This window comes from Arachis hypogaea, chromosome 14 (genome assembly GCF_003086295.3).
Source record: "Arachis hypogaea cultivar Tifrunner chromosome 14, arahy.Tifrunner.gnm2.J5K5, whole genome shotgun sequence".
In the NCBI taxonomy this organism is placed as follows: Eukaryota; Viridiplantae; Streptophyta; class Magnoliopsida; order Fabales; family Fabaceae; genus Arachis; species Arachis hypogaea.
Genome location: NC_092049.1, coordinates 109,823,114 through 109,842,832, shown reverse-complemented (window position 1 = coordinate 109,842,832; position 19,719 = coordinate 109,823,114). Strand labels below are relative to the sequence as shown.

The 19,719-nt window shown below is 34.8% G+C and overlaps 2 pseudogenes; one reads left to right on the top strand and one right to left on the bottom strand.

The window, feature by feature from the left end:
• The first annotated feature begins 1,021 nt into the window (after window positions 1-1,021).
• LOC112743674 (tryptophan synthase beta chain 1-like) lies at window positions 1,022-3,286 on the top strand (annotated as a pseudogene).
• A 7,307-nt stretch (window positions 3,287-10,593) lies between these two features.
• LOC112742901 (polyadenylation and cleavage factor homolog 4-like) lies at window positions 10,594-11,938 on the bottom strand (annotated as a pseudogene).
• Window positions 11,939-19,719: the final 7,781 nt, after the last annotated feature.

Genomic DNA, 19,719 nt, shown 5'->3' with positions numbered 1-19,719 from the left:
TGTAATATCTACCCCCAATTTATCATAAATTCTTTCACATTAATCCTTCATCACCCACCGTTACCCTAACCCCAAAAAACTCCATTGTTTGTTAAATTACTCGAAGAATAAACAACCACGAAAACTGAGAAAGTGAACATCCAAAATTATACAAAAACGAACATCCAATGTGAACGTGTATAAATAACAACGTAATTACTTTATAAAATGACTCACACAATATGAACAAGCAGGAATAACCATCCACGTTCATAGAGAAAGGGAACATCCGGCGATGGGAAAAAGGCACAAACCGACTGCGACGGAGGCGCTGGACATCCAGATTGCTGCGGTGCCGCGAGCTTGACTCACACAATATGTGCGTCCTCCCTATGTACGGTGGCCTGTGCGGACAACGACGCTAGTCGGAAGAGTGTCGGCGCGATGTCCGACGACAGCTGGTAACCTTGGCGGCACTTTACCGGCTTTTGCTTCGAGGAGAGAGTGAGAGAAAAAGTTCACACCGTATTGAAAGAAGGAAGTAATCCTAATTTAATTCCATAAATAACGGAATTCATGATTTGATTCAAATTTTAAATTGAAAACTACTCAAAATTAATTAATTGTCATAATTGACCGGAATCATGATTTAATTTAAATTTTAAATTAAAAATTACACAAAATTAATTAATTACCTCTAATTTAATTCTAATTTTAATTTAACCCTATTATACACATGGTATAAAACATATATTGACTTCTCATACTTTTTTTTAGTTATATTGATCGGGAAAAAAAAAAGTTTTTGACTGAGAATTAGTTATAGGGCTTCTTTATGTGTAGTAACTAGTAACACTTCCAACTCATATTCAGTTAGCCAATAGCGTACCATTCCTAAACTTGGCTTTTACTCGGTAGTAAGGTCAAGTGCGCGGCAAACTGTAGCTATAGGCTTCTACTCGGTTGAAAAGTCAAGTGCGTGCAAATTGTAGCTATAAAAGCGGGCATAGGGAAAGCAGGAGTTTATCACTTTTCACAAACTAATATAAGCAACCAGTCAACCAAGCACTCTCATCTATACTCTCTAAGCCATCAATTTCATTCTCACTCAAACTAAAATTGATGACATGCAAATTGCAGTTAGGGGCATTTGCTAGCAGCAGCAACCATTACAGGCAGCAAGGAGCACCCAATAAAGTGCGCTCCTGTTTGATGGTTGCCACTGATGATCATCAAGACACCTTTTATAAGACTAACCTCCCTACCAAATTGGCCAAAACTTATGTGCCTACTATAAAACCCTTATCAGAGAAGGAGCTGAAAGAGAGGAATAATAATACTGATGCCCCCATCATTAATTCTGGTAAATTTGGTAGGTTTGGAGGCAAGTTTGTACCTGAGACACTTGTAGTTTGTTTGAGCCAGCTTGAAGCTGAGTTCAACAAGGCCCTACATGATGAAGCTTTTAAGGTTAGAAAATTCACGTCAAGCTAATAAGTTTCACATGCATTATGCATGAACAACAATAAAATATAATCAAATCCGGCAATTAATAAGTTACGTTTCGTTTCGTTGTTATTGTGGAATGCAGGCAGAGATAGCAGAGTCATTAAAAGACTTTGCAGGGAGAGAGACGCCACTGTATTACGCGCGGCGGTTATCGGAGTACTACGAGATGAACAACAATGGAAAAGGCCCTGGCATATACCTCAAGAGAGAAGATCTCAACCACGGTGGCTCCCACAAGATGAACAACGCTCTTGCACAAGCCATGATTGCCAAACGCATGGGCAGAAAGAGCGTCGTGACGGCCACCGCAGCTGGACAGCACGGCATCGCAACCGCCGCAGCCTGCGCTAAGCTTGGTTTGGAATGCACAGTGTTCATGGCCGCCAAAGAAATGGAGAAGGAAAGTTCTAACGTGCAGTTGATGAAACTGTTAGGTGCTAAGGTAGAAAGAGTTAATGGAAGCTTCAAGGACGCAGCTAGCATCGGAGGCATTTCGGTGTTGGGTGGGAGAAATGGAAAACAGTTACCACTTGACGGGTTCGGCAGTTGGGCCGCACCCATGCCCGACGATGGTGCGTGAGTTTCAGTCAGTGATAGGGAGAGAAACGAGGAAGCAAGCGTTGGAGAAATGGGGAGGGAAGCCAGACGTGCTGGTAGCGTGCGTGGGGACTGGATCTAACGCTCTTGGTTTGTTCCATGAGTTCTTAGAAGACAAGGATGTGAGGCTCATTGGTGTTGAGGCCGGTGGGTGCGGCTTGGAGAGTGGAAGACACTCTTCCACACTCGTCACTGGTGAAGTGGGTGTCTACCATGGAGTTCTAAGCTACCTCTTGCAGGATCAGGATGGACAAATTATTGGACCACACTCCATTTCTCCTGGGTCCGTATTTATCGATCTTATTCTTATTATTAACTCCTAATTACTTAGTTACTGCATGCTCTTTATGTTTAACCTCAAAGTAATTGGTTCGTTGCTTCAATTTGCAGGATGGAGTATCCAGGAGTTAGTCCTGAGTTGAGTTACCTAAAAGAAACCGGACGCCCCGAATTCTGCGTTGCAACTGATCAAGAAGCTCTTGATGGCTGGTAAGGCAAATTTCACCTTTATTATGCTTATACAACACACAGAAATTAATTAATGCTTAAACTCTTACTTTTTACTAATTAATTGATGATGTTTGGCAGCTTATGAAAGATTATGCAAATTGGAAGGCATATTTCCATCATTGGAGGCTGCTCATGCATTGGCTATCTTAGATAATCTGGTCCCTACTTTATGTGACGGCAGCAAGGTCGTTGTAAACTGCAGTGGTTGTGGAGATAATAAGGATGCAGCTATAGTCTTTGATCGCAAATTATTTCATGGAAAATTTTAAGCACACAAAGGGTAAAGAAGAGCGAAAGAGAAAAGGGGGGGGGGGGGGTAAAGGAAAAATAAAATAAAGAAGAATGCCAGCAACTTTTGGTATTTATAGCCATCAATGATAATTTTAATGGTGTGAGATTTCATTCAATGACTCACTTTTTTTTATATATTGACCAGAATTTAAAAAAGTTGTTGGCTCTAGACTTAAAATAAATATCCATGATACCTCATGGCAAAAATTTTAAGAAAGGAATTGATAGAATGGAGGATTAGATAAATAGGAATAATTAATTCATTATTATTTTGTTTGTACCAATCCGTGTATAGTCAATCACTTTGCCATTTTGGCCAAGTTGTATAGTATAAGCACAGTTGCTTTAATAATTTCTTCCCCCCATATGAATTGAAATCGTATATATGTTGTCTCCCTAAGCACAACTTTTCAACAGCCTCATACAATGCAAAAACATCTTTGATAAACATTAAGTCTTTGAAAAATATGATATATGAGCAATAAACGAGCTACTTATAATGTAGTAATTCCATAACTTCATTTTTATGTTCCACAGATTTATTCAAACACAAAAAAGTACTTAAATTATCCGCACCTCACATCCACATTATTCACGTAACTCTTTCTAGGTATCACATATATAATAGGAGAATAATAATATGGATGTTCCTATTAACCAAGAAAGTTAAACTACAAAATAGTAAAAAAAAAAAAAAGCGTATAAAAGGAGGATATAGAAAACTTTTTCCTATTAGCCAAGTAATTAAATAATTATGTTAATTTAAAAAAAATCAAATGGTGGTAAATTAAATCTGGTCAATTCACAAGCCCTAAAATTTATTTAAATTTTTAATATCTAAGTAGAATTTAATTGATATACACTAACCTTTATACTTATCCAATCAAATGCTTTCCTTAATAAGAAGGAACAAGACTTTTGAATGGGTAAGCAACTAAATCAAAACATTTTCTTATATAGCAATACATATGCTTTTACTTTATTGAATGTCTTGTTAGAATAAGTACGAATGTCCATCTCTTCAATCAAGTTAACTTTGAACCGTGTAATATTAATTATGAGTGGTGCTTTGTTTTTTTTTATGATAGATTTTATATTAATGAAGTTTAAAAAGGAAAATTTTGGACAAATATAAATAGAGCATAGATTTGTGATCATACGTATACACAAAATCAATAACAATTCTTCCTCTCTTTATACTGCCATACAATAATAAACATTCTCTTCTTTCTTTTTACACTATTAATATCTCTCTTTCTATTTACGTTACTACATATATTAATAAATATATATGAATAATTCTTATTGAGTTAGTTATAATATTAGAGTCTTCTATTTACACATTTTTATTTTATATTTAGTACATCTTTCTTATTTATTTTACAACACGTTATTAGCACGAGACTCTGACCAAAATTTAGGAAGACTCAGGTAACAAATTTTCATTATGTCGAATCTCTCTCATCTTGAATTCAATGCTCTTGATATATCTGTAAACAATTATTTATCATAGATATTAGATGCTGAAATCCATCTTGATTTAATGGATCTTAGAGATACTATTAAGGCTAAAAATAATGCATCCCAGAAGGATAAAGCCAAAGCCATGATTTTTCTTCGTCGTCATCTTGACGAAGGATTGAAAAATGAATATCTTACATTAAAAGTTCCTGCAGATCTTTGGAAAGACCTTGAAGAAAGGTATAATCATCAAAAGACGGTGATACTTCCTCAAGCCCGATATGAATGGACGCACTTGCGTCTACATGATTTTAAATCCATAAATGAATATAATTCTGCAATGTTTCGAATCACCTCACGAATGAAATTATGTGAGAAAAAGATAACTGATAATGATATGTTGGAGAAAACTTTCTCAACCTTCCATGCCTCGAATGTGCTCCTACAGCAGCAGTATCGAGAAAAAGGATTTAAAAAATATTATGAGTTAATTTCTTGCCTTCTTGTTGCTGAACGCAATAATGAGTTGCTTTTAAAAAATTACGAAGCGCGCCCAGCTGGCGCTGCCCCATTTTCTGAAGTAAATGCGGCAAATCATTACCCCAGAAGAGGTAAATGGCAAAGCTTTAGTAACAAGAAAAACTATGGAAGGAAAAGGAATTATGTTCAAAAGAGAAGATCTCACCAGAAGTGGGATAAAGAAAGAAATATTGGGCAAAATAAATCAACAGAGGATAAGTGTTTCCGTTGTGATGGAAAGGGTCATTGGTCACGTACCTGTCGTACCCCAAGGCACCTAGTCGATCTTTATCAAGCATCTTTGAAAAAAGACGACAAAGGAAAAGAGTCGAATTTTGTTTCAAATGATGTTGAAAATTCCACCACTCATTATGATGTATTTGACTTCTTTGAGGATCCTGAAGGAAATATTGGTCATTTGATCAATGATGGAATAGTTTGATATATGAGATTGTTAAGTATTCATGTAAATAAATAATATAAATAACTTCTTGTTAAGTTTTATTTTCTATGCATATGAATAATGTATATAAATAATGTTTAATAAAATATTTATGAATTTCAAAATTAATGAATGTGTCAAATTTTAAAATAAAATTTTAGTATATGACATTATGTGCAGTGTTTCTTAGAAAAATAATTCCAATCAAGAATTCAATTTGACTGTGCATGCTACTCATTTTATTATTATTTATCTTTGAAGAAAATGGCAAGAATATATAATGAAGATGTATGCCTTGCGGATAGTGCAAGTTCGCACACCATTCTCAAAAGTGATATATATTTTACCCATCTTGTGCCAAAAAAAGAATATGTTAATACTATTATTGACTCAGACAATGTGATTGAAAGCTCCGGAAGAGCTATAATTTTGTTTCCTAGAAGAACAAAATTCATAATAAATAATGCACTATTGTCTACCAAGTCTCTAAGGAACTTATTGAGTTTCAAAGATATTTGCCGAAATGGATATCATATTGAGACTATGAATGAGGGAGGTCATGAGTACTTATGTATCACAACTCATGATTCAAATAAAAAGGTTATATTAGAAAAATTATCCTCACTTTCATTTGGGTTATATTATACCAAGATTAGTGCAATTGAATCACATGCCATTGTAAACAAGAAGTTTACTAACCCAAATGAATTCATAACTTGGCACGACTGATTGGGTCATCCGGGAACAACCATGATGCGAATAATTATTGAAAACTCCCATGGACATTTACTAAAGAACCAGAAGATTCTTAAATCTAGTGAATTTTGTTGTGCTGCATGTTCTCAAGGGAAGTTAATTTTAAGGCCATCACCAGTAAAGATTGGATTTGAGTCCCCTGAATTCCTAGAAAGGATTCAAGGCGATATATGTGGATCTATTCATCCACCATGTGGATCTTTTAGATATTTTATGGTCCTAATAGACGCATCTTCGAGATGGTCACATGTGTGCTTATTGTCTTCTCGCAACCTGGCGTTTGCGAGATTACTGGCTCAAATTATTCTATTAAAAGCACAATTTTCAGAAAATCCAATCAAAGCAATTCGTCTTGATAATGCTGGTGAATTTACTTCCCAAGCCTTTGATGCTTATTGTATGGCTAATGGAATAAGTGTTGAACATCCAGTAACTCATGTTCACACACAAAATGGGTTAGCAGAATCACTTATTAAACGCCTCCAATTAATTGCTAGACCCTTACTTATGAGAACAAATCTACCAACTTCGGTTTGGGGCATGCTATTTTACAAGCCGCAACACTTATTCGTTTGAAGCCAACGAGTTACCATCAGTTCTCTCCTATGCAATTAGCCTTTGGCAAGCAGCCAAATATTTCCCATTTAAAAATATTTGGGTGTGCGATATATGTTTCCATTGTACCACTTAATCACACCAAAATGGGACCCCAAAGAAAATTGGGGATATGTGTTGGATATGATTCTCCCTCTATAATGAGGTATCTTGAGATACAAACTGGAGATGTATTTAAAGCCCGATTTGCGGATTGTCATTTTGATGAATCAAAATTTCCAACATTAGGGGGAGAGAATAAGCTTTTTGAAAAGGAACTTAATTGGAATGCATCATCCTTGATGTATTTAGATCCTCGATCAGGACAATGTGAACTAGAAGTTCAAAAGATTATACATTTGCAAAGAATAGCAAATGAATTGCCTGATGTATTTCCCGATATAAAGAGGATAACCAAATCTTATATACCAGTAGAAAATGCCCTAATTCGAATTGATGTCCCAGTTGGACAAATTACCACCGAAGCAAATACACGCCAGAAGCGTGGTAGGCCTGTCGGTTCCAAAGACAAAAATCCTTGAAAAAGAAAAGAGGTAAATACTATTCCTGTTGAAAAAGACATAGTAAAGACACCTGCATTTGTCCAAAATTTTGATATAGTTTTAACGCCAGAAGACGTTCAGGTACCTGAAAATTGTGAAAATGACGAGATCTCAATAAATTATGTCTTTACAGGAGAGAAATGGGACCGAAATAAGACAATTGTCAATGAAAAATTTGCATATAATGTGGCATTAAATATCATGCATGAAAGTAAGGATCTTGAGCCAAGATTAGTCGAAGAATGTCGACAAAGAAATGATTGGCCAAAATGGGAAGAAGCCATGAAGGCTAAATTAGACTCACTTGCAAAATGTGAAGTCTTTAGACCTGTAGTCCGTACACCAGAAGATGTAAAACCTGTTGGATACAGGTGGGTATTTGTGAGAAAGTGAAATGAGAAAAATGAAGTTGTGTGCTACAAAGCCCGACTTGTGGCACAAGATTTTTCACAAAGGCCTGGTATAGATTATGAAGAAACGTATTCCCTTGTAGTGGATGCGATAACATTGCATTATTTGGTCAGTTTATCTGCATATCATAAACTGCATATGCATTTAATGGATGTGGTAACAGCCTACTTATATGGCTCATTATATCGGGATATCTATATGAAAGTCCCTGAAGGACTAAAGATATCTAAACCATCCAATAAATATTCACAGGGATTATACTCAATTAAATTGCAAAGATCTTTATATGGTCTAAAACAATCTGGAATAATGTAGTATAATCGTCTTACTGAGTATCTGACCAAAAACGGATATAAGAATGATGATATCTGTCCATGTGATTTCATAAAGAAAACTGCATCTGGATTCATTATAATTGCTATGTACGTAGATGATTTAAATATCATTAAAACTCCTGAAGAGATTCCAACAATTATAAAAACTCTAAAAGAAGAGTTTGAGATGAAAGATCTTGGAAAGACTAAATTTTTTCTCGGCTTGCAGATCGAGCATACAAAAAATGGGATCTTTATGCATCAAACAACATACACAAAAAAAATCTTGAAAAGATTTTATATGGATAAATCACATCCCTTGAGTACCCCAATGATCGTAAGATCTTTGGATGTGGAAAAGGATCAATTCTGTCCCAAAGAAGAAAATGAAGATATCCTTGGTCCTGAGGTACCATATCTTAGTGTCATTGGAGCGCTAATGTATCTTGCAAATAATACAAGACCCGATATATCATTTGCTGTGAATTTACTAGCAAGATATAGTTACTCTCCAACCAAAAGACATTGGAATGGAATCAAACAAATCTTTCGATATCTTCATGGAACGGTTGATATGGGATTGCTTTATCTCTATAGATCCAAGTCACAACTAGTTGGCTATGCATAGGGGTGACAAACAGGCCTAAACCCGTCGGGCCGGCTCGCGTAACCTGTCAAAAAAGGAGGGGCGGGCTGAAAAATTAGGACCGCCAAATAGCAAAAGCCCGCCTAACCCACACCGCTTAAACCGCGGGCTTTGGCGGGGTGGGGCGGACTTCCCACCGGACTTAGTATTTTTTTAGTGAGGGGATATTTTTACAATTTTCTGGCCAAAATCTAACTTCCCCCAACCTAACTTATAAGAGTTTGAAGATAAAAATTGAGTAGTTTGGATTATGTTTATGTTACTTTAGAGACAATATTTATAATTATGTTTTAAATTATGTTTATTTTGCTTTGGAGAGAATATTTATACTTATGTTTTGGATGAAAACTTGGTTCATAATTATGTTTATTAGATATTTATAATTATAAAGATTTTAAAGTTTATGAATATAAAAAATATAATTTTTTATGCCTTTAGAAATTATAAATTTATTAATATGATTGTGAAATTATATATATTATTTAGTAGTTAATGGTAAAAAAAAAAAGAGGAGCTCTGGCGGGCTTAGCCCGCCAGCCCGCAGTTAGGCGAGACGAGGTGGGATTCTAGGACCGCTGCACTAGGTGGGGCGGGGTGGGCTTCTCCGCTTGCCACCCTTGCTTATGCAGATGCTGGATACTTGTCTGATCCACACAAAGGAAGATCTCAAACGGGATACCTGTTCACATATGGTGGTACAGCTATATCATGGATGTCCACAAAACAAACGATAGCAGCAACCTCCTCTAATCATGCTGAAATACTAGCAATACATGAAGCTAGTCGCGAGTATTTTTGGCTCAGGAGTTTGATCCAATATATTCTGTCATCATGTGGACTAATTGATCATAAGATAGCTCCAACTGTCCTGTTTGAAGATAATACATCATGCATTGCTCAACTTAAAGGCGGATACATCAAAGGTGATAGAACAAAGCATATTTCTCCCAAATTCTTCTTCACTCATGATCTTCAAAATCAAGGGACAATTGATGTCCAACAGATCCACTCAAGTGACAAGCTAGCAGATTTATTCACAAAGTCACTCCCAAAATTCTCCTTTGAAAAATTGGTACATGAGATTGGGATGCACCGATTTCGAGACATTAAATAATGTCGACAAGAGGGGGAGACTGTACTCTTTTTTCCTTGGTCAAATTTTTTTCCCATTGGGTTTTTCTTAACAAGGTTTTTAATGAGGCAGTCCCCATCACAGAATATTGTACTCTTTTTCTTTCACTAAAGTATTTTTCCATTGAGTTTTTCTTTAGTAAGGTTTTAATGAGACAATAATCCTAAATGGACATTCAAGGGGGAGTGTTATGATAAGTATTAATGTCCATCTCTCCAGTCAAGTTAACTTTGGGCTATGCAATATTAACTATGAGCGGTGCTTTGTTTCCCCATGATAGACTTTATATTAATGAAGTTTGAAAAGGGAAATCTTGGACAAGTATAAATAGGGCATGGATTTGTGGTGCTTTGTTTCCCCATGATAGACTTTATATTAATGAAGTTTGAAAAGGGGAATCTTGGACAAGTATAAATAGGGCATGGATTTGTGATAGTATAATACGTACACACAAAATCAATAATAATTCTTCCTCTCTTTATACTGCCGCACAATAATAATCATTCTTATTGAGTTAGTTATAATATTAGAGTCTTCTATTTACACATCTTTATTTTATATTTAAATACATCTTCCTTATTTATTTTACATGTCTTATGTTTTTTTATATTTTTTATTTTTTATATATACCTATTAAACTAAATCATAATTCGGAACACAAAGTTTTATTAAATTCAATGAATTAAACATGCTTACTGCTACAGTAATATAATGTGATTTTGCTGATGAATGAAATCTACTGCCGGGGCTCCCACCCGAACAACAATAGAGCACTAGCAACAGCAACTAATAGTATTTGACGGCAAGAAATTGGGAACACTATTAGCGTAACTATAGCTATACATGATTCAACTCTACCCTAAAAAGTATTAGTAAGTCCTAATTAAGGGTGCACAAAACTGATGTTTGGTCGACCCGCAATCTTTTTCTCTTACTACTCCCTTGGTAGGTTCCCTGCATACACAAACAAAATAAAGAAGAAGAGTAAATAATAGTAGCAGTAAGCTAATATATTGTAACTAGGATCGTATATAAAAGGCAAATACCTATTGGTTGAGGGCATAGTAGAGTCAGAGTCAGATCTGCATTTGGAATGAACAATGGGTCCTAGTTGATGTCTGTCCATGGTGGCCAATGTTGTTCCCATGGGTGCCTTAAGGTATGTGGCTCCTCTATACATCCACTCATCCATTTCGTCGCTGTAAAACTCATCGAAGCCCTCTCCACACAGTGCACATCGACTCTGATCCTCTTCAGCAGGAACACCTAACTCTTCCTCATCTTTCATTTCCTCTGTATCCTTGGGAGCCAACGACCCTGGAATCGATTCCTTTCCCGAAGCCTCTGCACCACTTAGCCACATGCTCTCACTTGCAAACCACTTTTGAGACCCCTTCTGCTCCGGCTTTTCGACATTCGGTTCCTAGTCACGTGCCAATCCATATGTCTACTGTGCTCATCTTGCTTTTTGAATCGGAGACCGCAGCTCGTGCATTGTCTAGAAAGATCACCGTATAAGGCACTGATTACACCTTCATGACGAACCTTCAAGATATCTGGATCGAACTCTGTCCCAATGGAATCCTAAAACATGAGTTCATTTAAATAACTATCTCAAATCAACAAACTAGAAAGGGAGGGAAACTAATGAAAGTATAGTTACCAGTCCGGTGGGTGGATTGGTGGGTGGATTAGTTACCGAGATCACACCGTGGTTCACTAGTGAACTAATCAAATTAAGATATGCAGGTGGTGGTTGACTTGTCACCGAAGCATCGGTATAGGGATGAGACATCATTTGTGATGGAGCATGTGGGAGGCTTGGATGTAAAGGTGGCAAGGTTCCCCCATGTGAATGTAAACTTTGGCCCTGCATATCAGGTAATGGATTTGAGATGGGCGTACTTATTGAGGCACCATGTGCTTGCAAAGAGCTCCATGACTAATTTGTGTTGAAGATGGAACTTGAGGTGGAAGAAACTGTAGTTGAGGTGTTTGTCCATGATTTTGCACGTTAGAGGAAATTGGTCCAGGTTGATTAGGCAACTAGTCATGTAGAAACAAAGTTCTATTTGGACCATGACCCACATTGGTGTTATTATTAACGTTTATTGGTTCAAACAAACTCCTAGGACGTTTTTGCAATGGAAATGCTGGATTCAAGCCAGAAGGACAAGTAGCATGAGCATTGACAGCAGGGAGAGAAGCCCCCATATTAAAGGGGTACTGTGAAGAATTAGATAGATCATTAGATAACTTCCTTTTCCTGGAGAATCTAACACTTAATTGCATAGAACTGCTGTTTCTACTACAGTCTACTAATCCTAGATTTATATTTTTCTACGAAACACGAACACTTCGCTAAATTGTCGTGTCTGCGTGTCGGACACATTTCGGACACGACACTCACCAACACTCGTCCAACACGCGTCCGACACGCGTGTCTGCTGTGTCCAAAACGTGTCTTAATATAAAATAAAAAATTCTTCACCGGACACGCTTGGACACACCTAAATACCATCACATGTCAGCGTGTTCAGTCTTATTCTTAACATATATTCTTGAAATAAATTTAGATATAGTATATATTATTATTTATTAAAGCAAAAAATATTTTAAATACTTGATATAATTAAAATAAGATATTAAAAATAATTAAAAAATTAGTTTATATTTTAATATCAATAAAATATCAAAATATCATTACGCTTTATCTAAAAAATACTTTATATTTTATACATATGTGTGTCCCTATGTCTTATAAGATTTTAAAATTCACGTGTCGGCGTGTCCCGTGTCCGTGTCAGTGTCCGTGCATCATAGAATTATCTTTCCAATCATACTCCTCTTCTTCAGTGTCCTGCCATGATGCCAATAAAAACTTGCTCCTTAAACCATTTCTGCCAGGCTGCTCCACCAACAAAAGCTTAGTACTAGGAATTTCAGAGCCTTTGTTACAACCATATGCCTCAATAAGAGCTCTTGGACTTTGACCTTGTTGTTCATCATTGAGATTATAAGTCTTGGAAGTTTGAAATATGTTCCAACCATCACTAGAAAATCTCTTTTGCTGCCATTCATTCAACCCTCTTTCTCTTGTATTACCTACAGTTTCCATTGAGTCCAACCTATCACCACCAACCTGTGAGGATGAAAACCAACACACTGTCAGAATGCAGCTTATCTGTCTGCAGGATCTCTCTTTCTATTAAGAGGTATAAACAGACACATTTCTATTAAAACAAAAATTTGGCGGCCACATCATTCAGGTTGAGATACACAAAAGCTTACATTACTGATATATATTATTTTCATCAATCATGACAAACAGCCTTAACGTATCAACAAAATCACTGATATTTGTGCATTCAACACATATTTCACACAAAAGCTTACATTATCCATAATTGAACTAGAGTGTTCCATCTGTTGCAAGGATTGTGGTTTAATAACATGTTCCCCAAGAATCGGTCCACGAAAATCATATGCCCCAAGGTGATTAGCAAAGGATTGTTGATTATTAACTGCTGGTGAAGATTACAATTGAGCTTCAATATTGCTTAGGATAGCGGGAGGGAAGATCTTTGACCAGGTACCAAAGAGACGTTGCAGAACAGAATGCAGATTGGGCTGGACCTGCCTGTATGCCACACAGTAAACCTTGGCACACAATAGAATTGTTTCAATCTTTCAATAACAGAATAAAATAAAAATGAAATATAAATAGAAATAACCATGCTTTAATTGACCTACTTGAGGTAGACGTAAAGAGAAGTGTTTAACATATTCCTGGCCAAAATTCTTCACAATACTGTCTAGAAGATAGAGAGAAGGAAGTTTTTTATCAGCAGGCACCTGGCAGAGGATAGATTTAAACAATTGAGGAACCATATAAACCGAGATTTAAATAATATTATAGCTTAGCTTTACTAATTTTCTTCTGCACAAATATAAGCAAAAATGCTTGACAGAATATCATCGTTATTTGCTAAATTGAAACTCAGGAGCAAAAGTAACATTTAAAAAGCCATTCTTTACAATTTCTTTACAGACAATTCTCATCATGCCTTTTTTTTATGTGGCGGTAGGAAAAGTGATTTCTGAAACTCAATCTTAACAAAGGGTTGAGACTTTATTGACAAGATAAACCTTAAACCTTAACACATGTTCTTAATTACTTTGCCCCTGAGGTCACCAATATATGAGATACAGCTAGGGCATGCCCCAACTTTACATTGTATGCTTCGAATTTTGTTCCAGTTCAGTCAAGACCTGAAATGCATTGTTTTATTCTTGGGTCTTAAGCTCAGTTTCGTCCTTTCTACGGGATTCATGTGCCAATTGCTAGTTATCCGGAAAGTTATGTTATCCTAAAATTCTCTATTCTTAGTTGAATAATAATAATAATAATAATAATAATAATAATAATAATAATAATAATAATAATAATTTATTATTATTATTATTATTATTATTATTATTATTATTATTATTATTATTATTATTATTATTATTATTTAGAATCCTTTCTCTCTCATAAATCAAAGGCAAGAACAGATGGAAGGATGAAGCCCATTGGAATTGGAAGTAATGATTTTTCCTTGTATTCACAATCAAATAACGCAAATACAAAATAAAATATGAAATAAGATTGGGAAAGAAAAATAAAACTTAAATGCTGATTTATGGGTAACTGCCAAAATTGAAACAACGTCCATAGAGGGACAACTTTCAACCCCAATAAAAGTAAGGTTTTTTGGTTACAAATGGTGCGAAAAGGTGATAACTTTCCGCAGCAATGGAGACAGACCTCAAGAATCCGGTTGCAAATGGCATCGGCGATGCCCTTGGCGTGTTTCCTCTGCTGGCCGGCAATGATAGTGAGATCCGTAATGATAGGGTTCACGTTGGAGGTGAGTTCTGACAACAAGAGCCCATATGTCCGAATAATTTCTTTGGTAGAGAAAGCCTTGAGGTAGCCTTGGCGCTGTGGAAGTAAGGCGTTAAACCGGCCAACGAGCATGGAAGGAGAAGGCTCGTGCGTAATACCATTCGTCATTTGTGCGCAATAGAATTTTAGAGAATTTTTAACCTTGACGACGGAGAACTGAGTTATGTACAATTGAGAGAAGATGAGATTGGATGAGATGTAAACGGGATTGTGGCCTCTAAATAACTATTTATAGAATTCTAATTAAAATTTGCTCATGTTCAACAACAATTCTAATTTATTCAAGTGTTCAACTCTGTTATCCAGCAACAAAATTTAATCCAATGATGTATCCAGCAACAAAAAATTTGCTCAGGTTCAGCAACAATTGTAAAAAATCAAATACAACAGCAACAACCATCAGATTCAACAACAATTGTAATTAAAATTTGCTCAAGTTCAACAACAATTCTAATTTATTCAAGATTGACACTGAACCAGTGAAAGAACAGGGTCGAAAATTTGAAGGGAGCTCACCTGGTTGACTGGTTCCGAGACGAGACGAAACAAGAAGACGATGACCACCACCACCACCCGATGGAGTAGATGCTGCTTGACTGGTTCCGTCTGCTTCTGCTGCCGAAGAAGCGAAGCAGGGGTACGAGACTGCGACGACGAGCTTATGAGTGTGAGACCGAGAGCGAGAGAGTGATGAGGTGAGGCTGTGAGAGGCTGAGAGTGACAATTGACGAGGTGAGGGGAGAGATGAGAGAGTGACGCGGTGAGGTGAGGCCGTGGAGTGTCGAGAAGAGAAGAGAGATGAGGCTGGGGGTGGGGGCTCCATTCAGATTAGGTTTTAACTTTTTAACAAAAGGGGGGAGAAGGCACCTGAAACGATGCCGTTTTCAGGTAAAATTAAAAAAGAAAACAACCCGAACCGGGTTGCATTAATCGGTCGGGTCACCGGTTTTAATAAAAAAAACTGACCGGGTCGAACCGATTTTCACCGGATCTCATGCTTATTCGGTTTGATAAGTGACTCGGTCCGGTTAGATGACTAAGTGATCAGATTTTCGGTCGAACTGGTCAGATCAAGCTGAGTTTGATAACATTGTTATCTAGATCTGTTAAGACATAATTAAATATATAAATAATTTTTTTATTAACAAAATTATGAGATATTTTAAATTTATTATATTTTATTATAAATATTTTTGTATATTTTAAATATTTTAAAAGTTTAAAAAATTTTATAAATATTAAATATGACATATTAGATATAAATATTTTTATTAAAAAATATTTTTTAAATAATATTTTTATTTTTATAAAAAAAACTATCAAGCCTTTTAACAGGCTTCAAACCAGATCAGACTGAATAATAGGCCAAATTTAGTACTTTAAAAAAAGTCTATAATAGGTCAAACTCAAGCTAATTAACTACATGACAGAACAGGCCTGTTAAGAGCAAAACCTGGCCTATTTTCACCCCTAATTCTAAGTCCCAGCCACCCAATATCCTATGTTGTTGCCGTACGCGTCAAGTCAGCATATTTTCGGATCTTCATAATCATGTGGGCTTGTAGTGAAGGAGTTCTTTGTTAATAAAGTTAGGTGGAAAAATAAAACCCTAAAGATGAGGGTTTCCACCAAAAAAAGACAAAAAAAACTTTGTAGTAGTAAAAACATATTAGAATTAGTTTACTTTTGTCACTTTTACTCTTTTAGAACATTAGTAGGTAACCCGTGCGAATAAATAGATTCCTTTCAGTTAATTTTACTTTTAATTCTTGGATTCTAATCAAATACAAAAAATCCAATTTAGTGTTACAATTGATAATAATGACTATTCACTTGTGAACATTGTCACAAATTTACGATATAAATATAAGATGATTAAACATATTTGGATTGAAAAGGGAAAAAAATAATATAATTTAAAATTTAAAAACATATAATAATTTGGTTAAAAACTTTTGTGATGAAGTCAGTAAATTTCTTAATATGCTTGCATAATAAATTACTTATCCCCAATAACACAGTTTTATCCAAATATTCTCATTAACTATTATAGATCATTCGGTTCTTTTTCAATAGCTATTAATTAAATAATTCTTTTCACACACTGCTCACAAAATAAAAATTATATTCTAGCTATTAAAACTAAAAACTAAACATCAAGCACCACACTCGTCGATATACTCATCAAGATTATAATTCGAATCTTTCAGACTAGCAAGTTATTGCTCATCTCTGGTAGACAGACCACTACCATGTTTAACATTTGGACTATGTGAACATTTGGCACTCTGATTAATAACATCCTAAATAACATGAAAAAAATTAAACAATAATCTGTAGTATCAATATCTACTCATATACTTCATTGAGTATACAATTTTATAGAGATCACCTTGTATTATGGATCCCTCAAACATGCAATATTACTTGTTGGGTTATTAACATAAATCTGTATTGTTTTAGAAATAGATAAGTTAACACATATATAATTAACTTACATTAATAGTTTCAAAAAATCTAATTCTCAAACTATAGAAACTACGTGTATACCAAATGACTTGATTTGAAAACAAAAATTGGAGATACTTCCAGTCACAGAATCACTTGAGCTTGAAACAGCATTACCCACAGATTAAAAATTTAGATAGAGGCAACAATTTTTTTCCCAAAGGAATATGAGAACCATCACTAAATTAACAAAATGTCTTTAGACAATAACAAACATGAGTAAAAGGCGAAAAAAATAGTTCTATAATTATTGTTTAGATCTCAAAAAGATAAAAATAATTAAAAAAAACCTTAGTCATACTACATAATATCAAGTAATAATATATATAAAACCTGAAATACGATGTGTTGCGTGAGAATATAATTATAAAAAGATAAAAAAAATGTAAATATAATATAAAAAACATAAATATAGTAATAGGCATAAATTTAGATTATCTCTCACTGCTCAATTCTTGAACTTAGAATATATAAATTATAAATTATATCACCAAAGCAATCAGTAATATCTAAATTTACACTCCATTTTATATCATCAAGTGCATTGTATTTGCATAATCTCTTAAAGATATTGGTTGAATAGCTTCTTCAATCATATTATTTTTCTAAAATAAGAATTTTGAGAGTTGAAGCAGAGCTGAATAGTAGAAAAACTCTATCACAATAAATGATCTAATTAGATTAGTCTCTCTCTCTTCACAAAACAGTGCAATTCAAAAGATAGTTTTTCAGTTTTTTAGTAATGTAAGAAAAATTTGATAACTCTCATATTGTAGAGTAAAGAACACAAAATTAAAACTCATTCGTTCATATGCCTGAAAGGTATATACAAAGAATACAAAATCAAAACTCATGACTTCATACAATGAAAAACCAACCAATTATGTATATATCACTTTCTTTATATACACATTTAACAATCCAACATTTTTTTTCTTTCATTTACTTGCATATTGATCATGTTTTTAACTTGAACAAAAAACAACAAAAGAACATATTTATAGAAAATTTTGATGCATTGGTTAATCGTAAAGCAAACCTTCCTCCACTAATGCCACTTTATAAGCAAGGAAGTGTTATTTCCAAATCAATAGCTATAATAACGAAGCAGCAAACAATTAGGGACATCAAAAGAGAAAACTATAAAAATTATATTACACATCTTGTTCATGGATCTAACTTTAAAATTTAAGTGAATCAAAATAAGTATCAATTAATGGAGAACACAAAATTATAACTGACAAATGGCAACACCAATATTCTTTTCAATGTATACAAACAACAACATTTGTTAATTACTCAAGAGATGGAAGTTATCGGAGATAAACTGTTCAAACAAGTTTAAATAGGAAACACGTGCTTTGAAAATCAACTTTTCCTCCATTTGTAGTAGGACGTCACTCACCCCATAGAACCAAAGTAAAAAAAATAGATATATACATTGGGGTTGTCATCATTATTCACACATGGAAGAACAATAAATCTTAAGATGATACCAAAATTTTTCATCATAATTCATAACAATATAATAAAGATTGCAACCAGAGAATCAAACGTGGTGCACAGATGAATGAGCTTATATTAAGATCAAAGGTTTCTTGATTGCTTATTTCTATCCTCACGCACAATCTTATTGAAAGACTCAACAAACTCATACTTCCGAAAATTCACGTTCATTATCACACATTAAAAATTAAGTATTTCATTTACAAATTTTGTCTTCTTTTTTCTTTTCGTTGAATTTCTGATCATTAAAATTTAATAAATTAAAGCAAACCTTAATGTAACACCCTACCACACAGAGCCTTATGATTAAATCATAAGACAAAGGTGGTGAAGTATTACAACTTCTAAAAGTAAAATTATATATATAATAATAGTGAAAAATATTTTTAACTAGGAGCCTTTGAAGAAAAGGGTAAAGCAAAATCATTAAATTAAAAAGCGCAACACTCTCGAATGCGATAACGTAAGCGAAATAAGGTAAAATATAGGCTAACACAGATATATATATACAGAAGAGTGCCAAAAATACAGATAACAAAGCTTAAGATTCGGTTCGCGAAGGTAACCATATATATATATATATATATATATATATATATATATATATATTATGTATGAGCTTAGAACTGTCGTAATCTTTGATTAACCTTGGCTTTACGACGCGAGGTAAAGCTTAGGCTAATTAGGATATTACATTTAGTGGTATCAGAGCGGTTCGTCCTCGTGAGCCTGAGGGAGGGACCGATTATGCTTCATTGCATACTCTGTGTGTCTTTTTCTTTGATGCTATTAGGTTATCTGTTTGGTATTGCATAGCATGCTTGTTTGTCAGTGCCTGTTTGGGATAATTGAAGCACTAGGCTTTTGATATTGAGACTGATCACCTTGATATCGATTGTTTGGTGTAGACAGGAACCCTACATGGCCACTCGCATACATATATATATATATGTATGAGCTTAGAACTGTCGTAATCTCTGATTAACCTTGGCTTTACGACGCGAGGTAAAGCTTAGGCTAATTAGGATGT